Here is a 17482-nt window from a genome sequence, read left to right as displayed (position 1 = left end):
GTATTTATGGCCCTATAACTTACAAAAAAAGCAAAGAAGATGTAAACATTGGGTATTTCTAAACTCAGGACAAAATTTAGAAACTTTTTAGCATGGGTGTTTTTTGGTGGTAGTAGATATGTAACAGATTTTGGGGGTCAAAGTTAGAAAAAGTGTGTTTTTTTCCATTTTTTCCTCATATTTTATAAAATTTTTTATAGTAAATTATAAGATATGATGAAAATAATGGTATTTTTAGAAAGTCCATTTAATGACGAGAAAAATGGTATATAATATGTGTGGGTACAGTAAATGAGTAAGAGGAAAATTACAGCTAAACACAAACACAGCAAAAATTTAAAAATATCCTTGGTCCCAAATGGTCAGAAAATGGAAAAGTGCTGTGGTCATTAAAGGGTTAAAGGGACACTGAACCCACATTTTTTTCTTTCGTGATTCAGATAGAGCATGACATTTTAAGCAACTTTCTAATTTACTTCTATTATCAAATTTTCTTCATTCTCTTGGTATCTTTATTTGAAATGCAAGAATGTAAGTTTAGATGCCGGCCCATTTTTGGTGAACAACCTGGGTTGTTCTTGCTGATTGGTGGATAAATTCATCCACCAATAAAAAAGTTCTGTCCAGAGGTCTGAACCAAAAAAAAAGCTTAGATGGCCTTCTTTTTCAAATAAAGATAGCAAGAGAACGAAGAAAAATTGATAATAGGAGTAAATTAGAAAGTTGCTTGAAATTGCATGCTCTATCTGAATCACAAAAGAAAAAATTTGGGTTCAGTGTCCCTTTTAGCTGAAAGGACAAATTGAACATAAGATGACATAAAGGATTACAGGTGTGCACATTTGAGCCTGCAACTGATATTTATGAAGCAGCGTCATAAACTCGCCGATTTGGTGTTGTCGGATGAAAATCACACTTTATTCATTTGACCGGGGTGATTGACAAGCCCTACTCTTATGCAATTGGTTGTGTGAGGGCAAGGGGGTGGAATTGCACAATTGTTCATCTGTGCAATGTTAAATATGGGGCGCGATCCGATATAGATCGCAGTTTGCGGCGCAAGCGAGGGAACCGGCGTCGCCCGCAGTTTCAGCTCGCAACTCGAGCTATCCTATATAAGTCGCCATCAGATGCTAACGTGCCGTAAGTCTGACAAACCAGCGATGTCCAGAAATCTGCGCAAGTACAAATTTCTGGCGTCGCCAGTGACTTGCGGCACGTTAGAAACTGCCGGCGCCTACAAAACCTGACTAAAGTCTAAAACACCCGCACTGTCTAACACGCCTCCCTAACATAGCCCGACAAGTCTAACACGCCTCCCTAACATAGCCCGCACTGTCTAACACGCCTCCCTAACATAGCCCGACACGTCTAACCCTCTATCCGCTATCCCCCCTCACTAGCCTAACAATAAAATATGTATTAACCCCTAAACCGCCGCTCGCGGAGCCCGCCGCTACCTATTAAAGTTATTAACCCCTAAACCGCCGCCAGCTATATTAAATCTATAACCCCCTAAAGTGAGCCCCTAACACTTTCGCCATCTACCTTACCTACCCCCTAAAGTGAGCCCCTAACACCGCCGCCATCTACCTTACCTACCCCCTAAAGTGAGCCCCTACCCCGCCGCTATCTATTTTAAAATTATTAACCCCTAATCTAATCCCCCTACCCCGTCGCCATCTATAATAAATTATTCAACCCCTAAAATACTAAACTATCCCTACCACTAAACCTAAGTCTAACCCTACAAATAGCCCTGAAAAGGGCTTTTTGCGTGGCATTGCCCCAAAGTAACAGCTCTTTTGCCAGCCCTTAAAAGGGCTTTTTGCGGGGCATGCCCCAAAGTAACAGCTCTTTTGCCAGCCCTTAAAAGGGCTTTTGGCGGGGCTTTGTCACAAAGTAAACTGCTCTTTTGCCTACAATCTACATCCCCCTACACCGCGGCCACCTATAACAAATGTATTAACCCCTAATCTAATCCCCCTACACCGCCGCCAGCTATATTAACTATATTAACCCTAATTATATTAGGGTTAATATAGTTAATATAGTTATTATATTATATATATTAACTATATTAACCCTAATTATATTAGGGTTCATATAGTTAATATCGTTATTATATTATATATATATTAAGTATAATAACCCTATCTAACTCTAACATCCTAACTAAACTCTTATTAAAATAAATCTAATATTAATATTATTAATTAAAATATTCCTATTTAAATCTAAATACTTACCTATAAAATAAACCCTAAGATAGCTACAATATAATTAATAATTACATTGTAGCTATGTTAGGGTTAATATTTATTTTACAGGTAAATTGTTAATTATTTTAACTAGGTATAATAGCTATTAAATAGTTATGAACTATTTAATATCTACCTAGTTAAAATAATTACCCAATTACCTGTAAAATAAATCCTGACCTAAGTTACAAATACACCTACACTATCAATAAATTAAATAAACTACAAATATCTATCTAAAAATACAATTAAATAAACTAAACTAAATTACAAAAAAAAAAACACTAAATTACAAAAAATAAAAAAAAAGATTACAAGATTTTTAAGCTAATTACACCTATTCTAAGCCCCCTAATAAAATAATAAAGCCCCCCAAAATAAAAAAAATTCCCTGCCCTATTCTAAATTAAAAAAAGTTCAAAGCTCTTTACCTTACCAGCCCTTAAAAGGGCCTTTTGTGGGGGCATGCCCCAAAGAATTCAGCTCTTTTGCATTTAAAAACATATACAATACCCCCCCCCCCATTACAACCCACCACCCACATACCCCTATTCTAAACCCACCCAAACCCCCCTTAAAAAGCCTAACACTACCCCCTGAAGATCTCCCTACCTTGTCTTCACCACACCGGGCCGAACTCCTAATCCGATCCGGGCGATGTCTTGCTCCAAGCGGCAAAGAAGAATTCTTCCTCCGGCGATGTCTTCCTCCAAGCGGCAAAGAAGAATTCTTCCTACCGGCGACGTCTTCCTCCAAGCGGCAGCAAAGTCTTCTTCCTTCCGGCAACATCTTCCATGAAGCGGCATCTTCAATCTTCTTTCTTCGCTCCTCCACCGCGGAGCATCCATCCCGGCCGACGACTGAACGACGAATGAGGTACCTTTAAATGACATCATCCAAGATGGCGTCCGCCGAATTCCGATTGGCTGATAGGATTCTATCAGCCAATCGGAATTAAGTTAGAAAAATCTGATTGGCTGATTGAATCAGCCAATCAGATTCAAGTTCAATCCGATTGGCTGAACCAATGAGCCAATCGGATTGAACTTGAATCTGATTGGCTGATTCAATCAGCCAATCAGATTTTTCTAACTTAATTCCGATTGGCTGATAGAATCCTATCAGCCAATCGGAATTCGGCGGACGCCATCTTGGATGACGTCATTTAAAGGTACCTCATTCGTCGTTCAGTCGTCGGCAGGGATGGATGCTCCGCGGTGGAGGAGCGAAGAAAGAAGATTGAAGATGCCGCTTCATGGAAGATGTTGCCGGAAGGAAGAAGACTTTGCTGCCGCTTGGAAGAAGACGTCGCCGGGAGGAAGAATTCTTCTTTGCCGCTTGGAGGAAGACATCGCCGGAGGAAGAATTCTTCTTTGCCGCTTGGAGCAAGACATCGCCCGGATCGGATTAGGAGTTCGGCCTGGTGTGGTGAAGACAAAGTAGGGAGAGCTTCAGGGGGGTAGTGTTAGGCTTTTTTAAGGGGGGTTTGGGTGGGTTTAGAATAGGGGTATGTGGGTGGTGGGTTGTAATGGGGGGGGGGGTATTGTATATGTTTTTAAATGCAAAAGAGCTGAATTCTTTGGGGCATGCCCCCACAAAAGGCCCTTTTAAGGGCTGGTAAGGTAAAGAGCTTTGAACTTTTTTTAATTTAGAATAGGGCAGGGAATTTTTTTTATTTTGGGGGGCTTTATTATTTTATTAGGGGGCTTAGAATAGGTGTAATTAGCTTAAAAATCTTGTAATCTTTTTTTTATTTTTTGTAATTTAGTGTTTTTTTTTTTGTAATTTAGTTTAGTTTATTTAATTGTATTTTTAGATAGATATTTGTAGTTTATTTAATTTATTGATAGTGTAGGTGTATTTGTAACTTAGGTTAGGATTTATTTTACAGGTAATTGGGTAATTATTTTAACTAGGTAGATATTAATTAGTTCATAACTATTTAATAGCTATTATACCTAGTTAAAATAATTAACAATTTACCTGTAAAATAAATATTAACCCTAACATAGCTACAATGTAATTATTAATTATATTGTAGCTATCTTAGGGTTTATTTTATAGGTAAGTATTTAGATTTAAATAGGAATATTTTAGTTTATAATATGAATTAGATTAATTTAATATAAATTTAGTTAGGGGTGTTAGGGTTAGATAGAGTTAATATAGTTAATATAAATACTATAGTAACTATATTAACTATATTAACCCTAATATAATTAGGGTTAATATAGTTAATATATATAATGTAATACCTATATTAACTATAATATACTTAGGGTTAATATAGATAATATAGCTGGCGGCGGGGTAGGTAGATTAAATTAGGGGTTAATCATTTTAATAGAGATGGCGGCGGTGTAAGGGGCTTACATTAGGGGTTAATAATATTAATATAGCTGGCGGCGGTATAGGGGGATTAGATTAGGGGTTAATAATTTTTATATAGGTGGCGGCGGTGTAAGGGGTCAGATTAGGGGATAGATAAGGTAGATGGCGGCGGTTTTAGGGGCTCACAGTAGGGGGTTAGTTTATGTAGATGGCGGCGGGGTCTGGGAGTGGCGGTTTTAGGGGTTAATAACTTTATTAGGGATTTCGGGGGGGGGATCGCGGTTGACAGGTAGATAGACATTGCGCATGCGTTTAGGTGTTAGGTTTCTTTTCTAGTTAGTTTAGGGAGTTACGGGGCTCCAATAGTCAGCGTAAGGCTGTTCTTACCGGCTGCTTTTTGTGGCGAGGTGAAAATGGAGTAAGATTTCTCCATTTTCGCCACGTAAGTCCTTACGCTGCATATTGGATACCAAACTGCGCTGGTTTGGGTATACCTGCCTATGGCCCAAAAAACTACAGGCGACGGCAGAAATATACGGGCGTAACTTCTAGGTTACGCAGTATATGTGATACCAAACCAGCGTAAATATTGGCGTCGCCGGCTTTTGCGGGCGACGATTTTTATCGGATCGACCCCATGGAGAGCAAATGCGCCCTACAATCTGCAATCAAATGCAGACAGGTTCACAACATATGAATCTTGTCAGCTAGCAAAGTGATAAATCGAGATGTTACAAACTAAATGTTGCTTGTCTGACTGTATGCTGAAATAAAGGTACATTTTAAAGGGATACTAACCCCAAATCTTTTCTTTTATGATTCAGATAGAGCATGACATTTTAAACAACTTTCGAATTTACTCCTATTTCCATTTATTCTTCGTTCTGTTGATATCTTTATTTAAAAAAGCAGAAATCGAAGCTAAGGTGCCAGCCCATTTTTGGTTCCGCACCATGGATAACACTTGCTAATTGGTGGGTACATTTAGCCACCAATTAGCAAGTACAACTCAGTTGCTGAACCAAAAATGGGACGGCTCCTAAGCTTACATTCTTGCTTTTCAAATGAAGATAGCAAGAGGACTAAGAACAATTGATAATAGGAGTAAATTAGAATGTTGCTTAAAATTGCATGCTCTATTGGAATCATGTAAGAAAATATTTGGGTTCAGTATCCCTTTAAGTAAGCTTGTTTTATGATCTGTTGAAAAATCTTTCCAATATGAAGATGATGGATTAATTGTCAAGGATTGGTTATAGCTGGTAAGTTTATGTACAAGAATACACAGAGTCAAAAGATCCCGAGGCAAGGTATGACATAGAGTGGAAACTAGAGAGCTCCCAATGAAACCACATACTAAATCCTTCAGGATGCGAGGCACTAAGATAAGAATTATACAAGAATTGAACAAGGATTGGACAAGGGGCAAGACACAAGGCAAGAACCTTTGTTTTATTGTGTTTTATGTATCTCATTGTTTCCTTATGCAAGTGCTGCTGTAAGTCTGTGTTTAATTGGCTCCCATTCTTGTAAAAATGCTCATTATCTCCATATTCCTTTTTGCTACCTCTTGTCTTTATAACAAACTTTACTCAATTACTTCTTCCCCCTCACTACCTGCACTGTCCATTAGCTCATCTCTCTTAAAGGGCCATAATACCCAAATGCTTAAACACTTGAAAGTGATGCAGTATAGCTGTAAAAAGCTGACTAGAAAATATCTCCTAAACATCTCTATGTAAAAAAGAAAGATATTTTACCTCAAAAGTTCCTCAGTAGCCACATCCCATTGTAAAGGATTTCTAAGCAGCATTTTAGTGTGTCTGTCCTGGGACAGCTTAGGGGATGAGCCTTGTGCACTCTCATATTATTTCCCTATTCAGCTTACTATGAAATCTCATGAGAGTTAAGTCAAATCTCATGAGATCACAGTAAAAGAGTTCATGACCTCAGCACTGCTGATGCTGATTGGCTGCTGTTCATTTCTTCATTTTTTTTTATTTTTTTTTACCTGCAGCTGGGAGTAGCTGAGTATAACTTTTTACACAGAACTTACTCTGCTGAGCTGAGGAAATTGTGAGGTAAAATATCTTCCTTTTTTACATAGAGATGCTCAAGTGAGTCAGCTTTTTACAGTTAAACTGCATCAGTTTCAAGTGATTTAGCATATGAGTATTATTTTCACCAAGATTATACACTTATTTTGATGTTAAGTTTTCTTTTGTTTAACATATTCCCATCTGAATGCTATTTAATCCAATAATATAACGATAGGGCTGTACTGTATGGTAACGTTAATATACCTCTGCAGAATATACTCTTTTGCACACGTCCTGTCTTTGTATAATTCCTCCTTTATGACACTACAATACTGGAGGATCCTGATTGGCTGTGCGCAAACCAAGGAGGAGGAGCGAGACTCATAAATAGCTGCGTTGTCAACGGCGCCCTGCCTTTTGATAAAGCGGCGAAACATGTCAAGGGAGGAGGGGGAGCTGATGGGAGCTCGTTGTGGTTTTTAAAGTCTATACTTGCTGGCACTATTTAGTGACAAGATAATACTTTGCTAGTTCTAAGATTTAGAGGCACAATAATGACAATACCTTAATATTTACTTAAGACTGCAAAGAAGCAGTTAACTAATCATTTTGTGTCCCATACTATTGATACTTAGTAGCGACAGCAATATGTAATCAAATCAGGAGACGTTGTTAGCTCTAAGACCTGAATTCTCTGCGGTAATTCTGCAAGTATTATAATACAATATCTACCTAAGACTGCATTTAAGCAGCCAATATAGTACTGGGTGCTTCATGTTAATGAGACTGAGCAGCGCAATATGTAAAACCGGCAGTGATCCATAATAGAGTAATGCTGTAAAGATATAAATCAAAGCAGTCATTGGCTGTTTGATGTAATTTGTGAGCACTCCGGGTGAACAGTATTTAACTATAGATAATATAGGAGTTACTATTGGGCTCATTTTTAGCTCTTGAAATATAATAATCCTATATTATTGTACCTGTTGTGCTACAAAAACTGGGCAAATAAATCCGGGTCAAAGTTTGGGGAATCCAGACATAGCTAAGCTGGAAAGTTAACACCAAGCACTAAAACATTATCCCTTTTGCCTCATACTACATATCTCGAGTTACAAAATTAATGCTAACTATATATAGCAATACCAGCATTAATTTACAACTAATATACAACTAAGGGAGTTTTTATGAAAATTATCTCTATATGATAAGTTACATCTATTTACTATATATAATCCCTGACATAGGGATTAGTGATATTACTATAACAATTCCAACTAACTCTCATCAAGAACAATTAAATGTAACCACTATTTTAGAGTGATTTAATACTCTATTATTTGAGATTATAATATATTATTTACAAGCATATGAGTGCTTCCTTACCTACTTGCTTCTTACCCCATCTTATTATAGACTGTAATTAGGATATCAGATTCACTAACATAGGTGGAATATTTATTCAATTTAAAAACATAGCTGCTCCGCTCATATCACTTTGCCTGTGTGTTTAATACAGGCATTATTTTTATGAGGCCATTTGCAAAATTTCTGTAGCTATAATTTATCTCACCTTTGATGTATCATACATTATTTGGATTACACACAAACCATTTATAAACTTATACTTGGCTCTATGCCAATTTGATAATAGTGTATTGAATCTGTTACTTTAGAGATAGCTCACTACTACATCTCTGAACCTCTTGACTACAGCCGAATATCTAGGGATTTATAATCTCAGCCAATGTCCTATTAATCTGCTATTGGACAGCACACTCCTTATTTTATTAGGTCTTAGTCCTAGACATCTAGTTCTCTAACTGTGAATTTAGTACCAGCATTTTAGTTTTAATTTACCCAGATTTTAACCTATTCTAATAAAGATTTATGTTTTAATTGTGTGATTCTTTTTCTAACTCCATTATTTAGGGGTCTTTTTTGAGTGCTTAGTTTGTATCATCTTGTGGTTAGTTCCTCAAGCTAACCAGTATGTAATGTAACTTTTTGGATACATAGCACCTTAACCACACATAATTGTGCAATTCCTGGGCCATTAACCCTATTGGGAACGGTAACAGACCCTATATCACATTGAATGAGTGGTGCCATCACTTCAATCTGAATTCAAGATGATGGATTAATTGTCAAGGATTGGTTATAGCTGGTAAGTTTATGTACAAGAATACACAGAGTCAAAAGATCCTGAGGCAAGGTATGACATAGAGTGGAAACTAGAGAGCTCCCAATGAAACCACATACTAAATCCTTAAGGATGCGAGGCACTAAGATAAGAATTATACAAGAATTGAACAAGGATTGGACAAGGGGCAAGACACAAGGCAAGAACCTTTGTTTTATTGTGTTTTATGTATCTCATTGTTTCCTTATGCAAGTGCTGCTGTAAGTCTGTGTTTTCTGTGTTTAATTGGCTCCCATTCTTGTAAAAATGCTCATTATCTCCATGTTCCTTTTTGCTACCTCTTGTCTTTATAACAAACTTTACTCAATTACTTCTTCCCCCTCACCACCTGCACTGTCCATTAGCTCATCTCTCTTAAAGGGCCATAATACCCAAATGTTTAAACACTTGAAAGTGATGCAGTATAGCTGTAAAAAGCTGACTAGAAAATATCTCCTAAACATCTCTATGTAAAAAAGAAAGATATTTTACCTCAAAAGTTCCTCAGTAGCCACATCCCATTGTAAATGATTTCTAAGCAGCATTTTAGTGTGTCTGTCCTGGGACAGCTTAGGGGATGAGCCTTGTGCACTCTCATATTGTTTCCCTATTCAGCTTACTATGAAATCTCATGAGAGTTAAGTCAAATCTCATGAGAACACAGTAAAAGAGTTTGTGACCTCAGCACTGCTGATGCTGATTGGCTGCTGTTCATTTCTTCATTTTTTTTTTTTTTTAACCTGCAGCTGGGAGTAGCTGAGTATAACTTTTTACACAGAACTTACTCTGCTGAGCTGAGGAAATTGTGAGGTAAAATATCTTCCTTTTTTACATAGATATGCTCAAGTGATATTTTCCTGTCAGCTTTTTACAATTAAACTGCATCAGTTTCAAGTGATTTAGCATATGAGTATTATGTCCCTTTAAACTCTCCTTACTTTTGTACTCATGGACTTTACACATTCCTAACACCATCTCTCCCCCCTGCACTTCATCCCTAAAACAGTCTCATTACTGCAAATCTGCATCTCATGTCACTCTGCCTCTTGCTCATACAAGCTGCTGGTGACATCTCCCCTAATCCTGGTCCCCAACAACTTCCTAGACATGCACATCCATGTGTACCTTTCTATAGACTCAGAAAACAAAACTCTGGTAACCTTACTCACATTCCTCTTGTATCTAAAGCCACTACCCCCTTCACTTGTACACTCTGGAACTCTGCAACAAGCTCATTTCTATCCATAACTTTTTTATCTCCCACTCCCTCAACCTTCTGGCTCTCACAGAAACTTGGCTCTCTTCTGTAGACACAGCATCCACTTCAGCAGACACATGGGGGTCTCCACTTTAGCCACACTCCTAAGCCTGGTAATAGACAAGGAGATGGTGTAGGTATTTTACTTTCCTCTCATTGCACCTTTCAACAAATACAACCCATCTCTTCCCTCACATTTTCCTCATTCGAAACCCACATGATTCGATTATTCTCTCCCCTCTCTATACGTGTTTCAGTCATATACCACCCCCTGGCTCCTCAACTCAATTTCTAGATCACTTTGCTGCCTGGCTACCTTATTTCCTATCCTCAGACACCCCTGCCCTCATTTTTGGCGACTTCAACATCCCTCTTGACAATCCCACTGCCTCCTCTGCAAAACAACGTCTGTAACTCACTTCTTTCGGTCTGTCACAATGGACTGACTCTCCCACTCACAAAGATGGTCACTCCCTTGATCTGATCTTTAGCTATCAATGCACTATTTAGACTTCAAAAACTCCCCTTTTCCTCTTTCTGACTATCATCTCCTCACATGCAACATCTCATTCCTCCCTACAACTCTCCCTCCTTCTACACCTCACACCAAACTTCATAGAAGCATTATGTCATTAGATCAGCAACAGCTCATTTTCGGCTTCCTGTTGGGGGTGGAGCTTGTCTCGCTGGTCGTGATTCTCCATAGTGGACGCGTGTGTGTAGCCTCCACATTCTTTCATCTCCCCCCGCTTTCAACCCTGTGGCCCCACGCACTCCAAAGGGCTTGAGATGGTACTGAGCTGCATGTTTGCTCTAGCAGTGGAAGCCGGATAACTGCGGTGTAATCTGCTAAAGACACAGGTGGGACTCTTAACGCCAGCTGAACAGGAGGAATCTCAGCTGAGTAGCGTTCCAGTGGAAGCTGGAGAATTTGCAGTGCAAGCCGCCGGAGAAGCTGCTGGGACATAAGCGGTATTCGAGTCGCAAGAGGTCCAGTTGACAGCGGAGCGAATAGAGTTCATACAAGCCACAGTCTCAAGTACAAGCGTGGAGCACCAGCGTGGAGGGTAATCTTCAATTCCCACTGGTAGAAAGGGGTTGTTGACTCATGGAGGGATCCGGGTTTCATCCCCTGTCTCGTGGGTGCGAGGAGTTACCTGCTGGGTGTTGTCTGGAGAAGCCAGTTGAAGTGGTGGATAATAATCCTATTACAGCAATGGTACAAGGTTATAAGTAAGTTATTATCCGCAAGTATTGCATTGCTAAAATCATAGCAGGGTATATGCTAAAAACAGTGGGGCCTATGATAACTCTGTCAAGGTGAACTCTGTGGGGTTCATGAAGTAACACTGGTTTATGCATATAGGCCCACTGAACTATTTGTTTGGATATATTATCTGTCCATGCCTGTTATCATTGGAACTTTGCAGTAATGCCCGCGTGAATGTATGGTATCTACATGTTATTTGTTAGAATAACATGTTAACGACTGGAGAGACATTTGGACAAAGTTAAATTAAGTGTGCTATACCAGGCTGCAAATCTCAGAAGGCTTTATATATATATATATATATATATATATATATATGTATTGGTTTATATTATTTTGCTATCTATATGCCATTCCTAGCATGCTGATTTCAAATGCAAAGGATGTGTAATTACTCACTGTTTCAGCCCTAGTCTGGGGGAAAAAAAAAAGTTTAACCTAATAGTAATGCTAAAGGATATTGATGTATTAAAAATAAGAATACATTTATTAAGTCTAGTATTAAAGGTATACAGGAAGAGTGCCGCGAGACCTAAAAATTGGCAAGGAATATAATACCCTGTAGTGTGAGTTACTTGCAAAAAAAAAAAATTATTTCGCTTTGTTGTATCCTCAGGGTATGTTTAGTTAGAGGGAATTGTTATTAATAGGGTTGCACCGATACCAAGTATTTGCATGAGTACTTGTACTCGTGCAAATGCACCGATACTTAAACCGATACCTCCAATTCCTACCAATATGCCATCTTGTGGCGTTTTTCAAACTGCATGTTCCCATTTCATTTTAAGCTGAAGTGGAGACTTAACTAAAAATTGTTCACTTCTGTTCTGCCAATACAAATTGCTGTTATTTATATTGTTGTACGTCAGAGCAGTGCTCCAAAAGCTGCTACTTTACAGCTGGAAGCCTACCTGGGAGAGATCACTGTACCTCATTCAGACAAACCCCTGAAGTACTGGGCAGTTAACAAACTGAGATTTAATGGCCCAAAAATATCTTTCTGACCCATGCAGTAGTGTGAAAAGTGAAAGACTGTTCATCTTAGCGTCAAACGTCCTTACTGATAGCAGAAACAGACTTATAGCTGAACATGCAGAGATGCTTCTGTTTCTTAATAAGAACTAGCTTTTGAAAAATTACTCTAATTGCTAGATTGCCTGTTATACTGCTAGTTCTCATCTTGCACAATTGTGCTCAAAACATACTGTACTCTGAGGAACATCCTTAGCCAGGGCTGGACTGGGAATAAAAAGCAGCCCTGGAAAAATATGAAGACCAGCCCTATTTTCTGTTGAGTCAGTAGAATGCAAATGCCCCATTTTTCTCAAAGAGGATTGCTGGGATACTCCTTCCCCATATTATTTTTCAGAATTAAATTATATTACTTTGTATTAAATACAAATGTCAGATTGATGAGTTATATAAGCACCCTACAACCCAATGTTGTCCAGTAATCACCCCTTTAAATTGTAGCTTTCCAGCCCCAGCTGCTGCAGCTGTTATTTATTGTTGTTATTATTATTAATATATGTTATTGTAATATTTTTTATTTATAAACATGTTCTGTAAACTTTGTGACAACAAGCACAAAAAACTGTTTTATTATTTCAAAATGTCTTTTGAGATACAGTTCATAATTATAAAGAAGCGATCTTAAATCATTAGTCTGTATTGTGCTTGGTAAACTGTCATGACATAAAAAAAAGTACCGGTAATTGGTATCGGTGAGTATTTGAGAAAAAAAAGTATCGGTACTTGTACTCGGTCTTAAAAATATAGTATCGGTGTTATGTGAACTCCAGATCCCAGGTCCCATTGTAAGAAGTTTCTCACGCAGTTTCATGACGAAATTATTCACTCAGACATTGTTGTTTTTCACACTAGTATATTTTTCATTTTACTGTATATTTGTTTGTTTGTTTAAAGCTTTAAATTCTAACTGACAGCATTATTCTTTGTCAACAGTTTGTGTACCCTGTACTTGATACCATCAATGTGATTTTTTCCTCTAACGAAATGTACCATGCACTGTCTGTACAAACTCTACTAATTTCTTAATAAAGCTGTTTAAAAAAAAAAAAAAAAAAAAAAAAAAAAAAAATATAGTATCGGTGCAACCCTAGTTATTAATATATTTTCGCAGGTGTGGAATATATGTAGCCTCATGTACATGAGGGAGCTGGCTTTGATCCCCTCTCCTTCCTAGCTATTTCCTGAAATAATATTAAGGTATACACTCAAGATATAAAAGACATAAATTGTAGTAGATAAAGTATAAGTAGTCCTCTCTATGTTTGTAACAAAGTTAGCCTTAAGTCTATTTATGACAGCTTGGTAGAATATAGCTAAGCTAGAATATATGCTAAGCTAGCATTATACCCGATACTTAGTTCATTTAACTGGGTAGAATTTTTAGGTAACGGCCTAATTTAGTGAGTTGGAAGAAATAAAATAAAAAGAGCCAGTGCCTGCTACGGGGTGGCATTACTCCTAACACTTTAAAAAAAAAAACAAAACACACACACACCTACACCTTTGATAAAAAGTACACTGATAAAAGTAGCCAGGAACAGTAAGTTGTATTCTGGAAGGCTTTCTTTTTGGTTATTTGCGGTCACCACACTAATACCTAGTCTCATTACATGAAGTATATTAGGTTATTCCCTTTAATTTTTTTTTTAACTTTTTTGTTTTTGCACTTAATACCAATTTACTTGTCTTGTTAAAAAACCAATAAAGAGAATATATATATAAAAAAAAAGATCAGCAACAGCTCGCTAGTTCTCTCCAACCTCCCCTCTCATCCATCTCCTCCTTTTCCTTCTCTGACAAATTTATCTGCCACTATAATTCCACCCTTACATTGGTCCTTGACAATCTGACCCCTCCTACCATAGCTCGGAAATCACAGACTCACCCTTAGCCCTGGCACACTCCTCTGACACGGTACCTATGCAGATTTTCCCGTACTGCTGAGCGGCACTGGAGAACATCTCTGAGTTCTGCTGACTTTCTTCACTATAAGTTCATCTTAAACTCCTACTACTCTGCCCTTAATCTTTATAAGCAACATTACTTCTCTACTCTTATCTCTACACTTTCTTCAATTCCAAAACAACTGTTCTCCACTTTCAATACTCTTCTCCGCCCACCCCCACCTCCTAATACAACTTCAATGTCAGCTGAAGATTTTGCCAGCGACTTCAATAACAAAATTGATTCCATCAGAAACAAAATCAGCTCCCAACATACTTCCAGTCTCTCACCCCCTCAAAAGCTTGCAATCAACCAAAACCCACACAGCCATATATTTAGAGGAAGAAGTTTCTGCACCTATACTGTGCTCTCACCTCACTACCTGTCCCCTCGACCACATCCCCTCACAGCTACTCCCCTCTCTTCATTTACCCCTATACTTACACACATTTTCAACCTCTCCCTTAGCACTGGTATATTTCCCTTATCTCTAAAACATGCACTGGTCATACCTATCCTCAAAAAACCTCTCGATCCAACCTCCCCATCCAGCTACCACCCTATTTCTCTAATTCCTCTTGCCTCAAAGCTTCTTGAAAAGCTGGTATATACATGCCTATCCAAGTTCCTTACATTTAAGCTCCCTCCTAAACCCACTGCAATCTGGATTTTGCCCCATCACTCCACAGAGACAGCAATTGTTAGGGTTACCAATGACCTACTTACAGCAAAATCTAAAGGCCACTTCTCTCTGCTTATCCTCCTTGATCTGTATGCAGCCTTTGATACTGTTGACCACCCTTCTTTTGCTCCAAACCCTCCAATCCTTCGGCATTTGTGACACAGCGCTCTCGTGGTTTTCTTCCTACCGGTCTAACCGTACCTTTAGTGTAGCCTTCTCTGCCCCATCACCACTTTCTTTAGGGGTACCGCAAGGCTCTGTCCTCGATCCCCTTCTCTTCTTAATCTACACGTCATCATTAGGTTTCTTAATAAAATCCCACGGGTTTCAATATCATTTGTATGCCAACGACCCAAATCTACCTCTCTGAACCAAACCTATCTCCTTCCTTAACAACCTCTCTCACTAACTGTCTTTCTCACATCTCTTCCTGGATGTCCTCTCACTATCTTAAGCTAAATCTCTCCAAAACTGAGCTCCTTATTTTCCCTCCTTCTTCTAAAATCTCCACCCCCCCATCTATTTATAACTGTCGACAACATTACCCCTCCCCCGCATTCCCGATGCCTTGGGGTCACATTTGACTCAGATCTTTCTTTCACTCCTCACATTCAGTACTTGGCTAAATCTTGTCGCTTCCACCTTAAAAACATCTTTATAATTAGACATTTCCTTACACAGGAGACAACTAAGATTTTAATCCACTCTTTCATCCTTTCCCGCCTCGACTACTGCTACTCCGTCCTCTCTAGTCTCCCTAGCTGCCGCCTAGCTCCTTTACAATCCATAATGAATGCCTCTGCCAGGCTCATCTTCCTCACGTCGCTCTTCATCTGCTGCACCTCACTGCCAATCCCTTCACTGGCTTCCTCTTGCCTCCAGGATTAAACACAAAATTCTGACTCTGACACACAAGGCCCTCAACAGCACTGCTCCCCCCCTATATCTCAGACCTTCGCTCTGTTTACAACCTCCTACTCTTCTCCTCTCTTGTTACCTCCTCACATTCCCATTTACAGGACTTCTCCAGACTGGCTCGCTCCACAAGACTCTCCCCTAGTTTTGAAAGCTTCAAGTGCTCCCTAAAGACTCTACTGTTCAGGGATGCATACAACCTACACTAACCTTTCCTAATACCAGTTCCTCTCCTCCATTACTATCGGCCATGAACCCCTTTAGCATGTAAGCATAAGAGCCCAACAGTTTGCTGATCACCTTCATAAGAGCTGACTACAACAGTGCGACTCTCGGCAGGGCCCTCTAACCATTTGATTCCTATAAATGCCACCTTGTATACCGCCTATGTTTATAGTGTTGCAGAATCTGTGGGCACTCTATAAATAACCGATAATAATAATAATGAAAATCATGACTTGACAATCTATGGATAGGCCAGAACAATCATAAAAAAACATTTGCATATTTATGCATAGAGATTATATACACTCGAACTTTGAACTTACATTGAGAAAAGACAGAATGCAGTGACTACATTTCAAAGTGGAATAATTGTGAAGCAAACTACTGTAGCCATCAATTGTCTATGCCTAGAATGCGAATTGCTGAAAGGGCCGTAATATGTAATTCCATCCAAGTCAGGATGTTTGTGACTTCCTGCATGGACTATTGGTTTGCTTATATTGAGACCTGGTATCCTCCACTGGAAAGGTTTCCCCAGATGTCTAATTGCTTAATTAGACAAAGAGTAGAAAAAAAACAGTTTGACTTATAAAATGCTTTCATTGCTTTGTTGATTAGTCCATAATACATTTTGAGACAAACACATTAACCTGAACAACTCTTTCCTTCTTAGCATTGACATGAAATGTTCTGTTTATTGTGTTGAGGTCTAAAAGTTCCCAGTTTGCTCTAAGGTCAGTAGAGGAGGCAGTTGACTTTTTTCTTTTCTTCTTTTTTATTGAGGGAAGATTCAATACAATTGAGTTGTATATTAAGGTTACAAACAATAAAATAACCCATAACATATTCATAGTTTTCTTTTTTTTTTCTTTCTTCCTTCCTTTACTCTAAGTCCATAAAATCTTTTGTAATGTTCATTAACTGGATCAGTAATGTCCTGTTTAAGAAAGGTGGTGTAATTTAAGTTCTTAATAAAGGATTGCTTGCAACCTACATGAAGTCCCGTTTTGTAATTTTCTAAAGTACGCCAACATCAAACTTCTAGAATAAACAAGGTCAAACTTCAAGCATTATACATGATATATTCCAATCAGTATATAAACAATTTCCTAGATGTATTATGGGATCCATAGTTTGAGGGTAAAAAATGGTTAAATGGATATTCAATTTCTATCCAGCTCTCCACTCCACCCTCAACTTAAATAACATTCTCAAGCAGCTCCTCTCCCTCCGTATCAGATGCGAGACTCTCTTCACATTAGGAATACAAGATTGACCACTCTCCATGCAAAGAGGCAGACAGCATCAACTCGGTCTCAGAAAATGGCATTAGTAATCATATT

Source organism: Bombina bombina, chromosome 1 (assembly GCF_027579735.1).
Source record: "Bombina bombina isolate aBomBom1 chromosome 1, aBomBom1.pri, whole genome shotgun sequence".
In the NCBI taxonomy this organism is placed as follows: Eukaryota; Metazoa; Chordata; class Amphibia; order Anura; family Bombinatoridae; genus Bombina; species Bombina bombina.
This window is presented reverse-complemented; position numbering follows the sequence as displayed.